Here is a 2,253-nt window from a genome sequence, read left to right on the forward strand (position 1 = left end):
GTTTCTCTCGTCTCTATAGATCCGGTAAGTCTGGTTTCCAACAGAATTTGATGTCCTGTCCCACATTTTCCCTCCTTTTAATCAGGATCCATCTATTAAGTCCTTGATCAAAGCTTTCAGTAATGGTAGCTTGGCACCATCCATTTCTTCTGTTTTCACCGGGAAGGAGGTTCCTGGAGGCAGTTCTTTATTCATGGTTTCCTTCTTACTCCAGGGAAGTGAGACCAACTGATGGATCGTGGGTGGCTGGTGGCAGCTTTTCAAGACTCCAGATTCTTATCACTGACTTGTCATTGTTGAGTGCTATTGAGTCGATTCTAACACATAGAGACCCTGTATAGAGTTTCCAAAGAACAGCTTGTGGTTTTGAACTGTAAACCTTGCTGTTCCCAGTCTGATGTTTATCCTACAATGCCACACCAGGACTCACTCACTGAGATAAGAGGTTAAAAAAATAAGAACTTTAGAAACATCCATTTTCATTTCTAAACTGGTATCATCCTAAATCTAAAAAGTTTAAACACCCCCAGGAATTTCGCACCATTTGATCTGTCTAAATCAAGGTCCTATTCTAAAGAATGAGAAGGAAGACCATTCAATAGGCAAGCAAGAATGGCTGCTAAATTTCGGAGAACTCAAGAGTTCACATATAGTTTCTGTGGATACATTACAAGCTTGTACTAATTAAAAGAAAGAAATTTCTATATATGATTTCTAATCAACTTACACTTTCTTTTTTTTTGGCCTTCAAATATTTACAAAATTTAATCAAGACTTGAGCGCCTATCCAAGTTATTAGCTGATAGAAAATTCCCAGAAATATTTTTAATGAACAAATACATAATCTAAAACTTTTTTCATGTTTTTTATTCATGTGCTAACAAATGATAAAATACTAGCAACCACTGTGTCAAATATCTACAATTTGCACGACTTTGTACTACTTACCCCTTTTTGTTACAAAATTTCTACCTTTACAGCTGTGACAGTCATGATTAGTCATGATAACAGTTACTCACTATTGAATCATAAGAATCTTATCCCCATCTCCTTTCACCAGACCCATTTAGACAAGATAAATACTATTCAGTGGGGATTCTACCTTTCCCCGCACACTGAAAATAAATCCGTTATGTTTTAATTATATTTTTTCGCGAACTTTTTGAAGCCCTCTGGTAAATAAAGCCAGTTAAATGTGTGTGTGTGTGTGTGTGTGTGTGTGTGTGTGCCACAGTCTTAACTGTATAGTCCTGGTGCATGCGGTGCTATAGGATAAACACAGGATCCCAAGGCTGGTTTGAATCACAAAGTAGGTGGTTCAAACTCACCAGCCACTTCTTAGAAACCCTATACTGGGTGGCTATGGCACTTAACAGCAACAACAATGAAGGAAATAGATCCATTAAACCATTTCTCCCTCAGCCTCTAGGGGCTTACTGTGTTACCCCCACCATGAGTAAAATGGTTACTATAGAAATGGCCCTAGGAACTGCTTACTGGGCATGGGGTTCCCTTTCCAGGTGATGAAGATATTCAGAGCTAGTGAGGAGGTCCTAAATGTCACTCAATTGCTACTTTAAAATAGTAAAAGTGTCAGTTTTAATTCATGTGTATTTTACCACCATGATAATTTTTACAAAAAGGACTGAGAAGCTCTGTTATGTCTTTCAGGGAGGTATCAGGGCGAGGCAGTGCCTTCCCCGACTCCCATGTCCTCACAGCAGGGAGCCCTCTGTCTATAGAAGAGAATCTGAGTCTCTGTTGTCCATTCACCTCCTGGGAAACCAACAAGAGCCTTTTACCTACCCTGTCACTTCATTTCCTCCCAGACCATAGCTGAAAAAAATCACAGATAAACCTAAAACTGCCTTGTACCCCAGGTGCATGAGCTTCTGGTAGAATGAAATGGCCCTTTAACACCGTTTCCTTCCCAAGCCATGCCGGTAAACATGTCCACAAACAACCCCTTAAATCTTCCTCATTCTAAGTGGAGGGAAGGAATGAATACATTAAAAATCTAATTTGTACATTGGAGTCATTCAGAGACCTGCCATTTGCATACTGTTCTAGAGTTATCAAAGACCCCATAAAACCAAGTGATTGCCTCTTCTTTTGTCTAGACCTAACAGGAAAATGACAATTGCCTCAAATTCTTCTGCCTGTGACTTCTGAGAAAGCAAGCCAGAAATATCGTTCCTTATAAGGAGCTCTGGTAGCGTAGTGGTTACGAATCGGGCTGCGAACCTTAAGGTC

The sequence above is a fragment of the Chrysochloris asiatica genome, unplaced genomic scaffold (genome assembly GCF_000296735.1).
Source record: "Chrysochloris asiatica unplaced genomic scaffold, ChrAsi1.0 scaffold00023, whole genome shotgun sequence".
NCBI lineage: Eukaryota > Metazoa > Chordata > Mammalia > Afrosoricida > Chrysochloridae > Chrysochloris > Chrysochloris asiatica.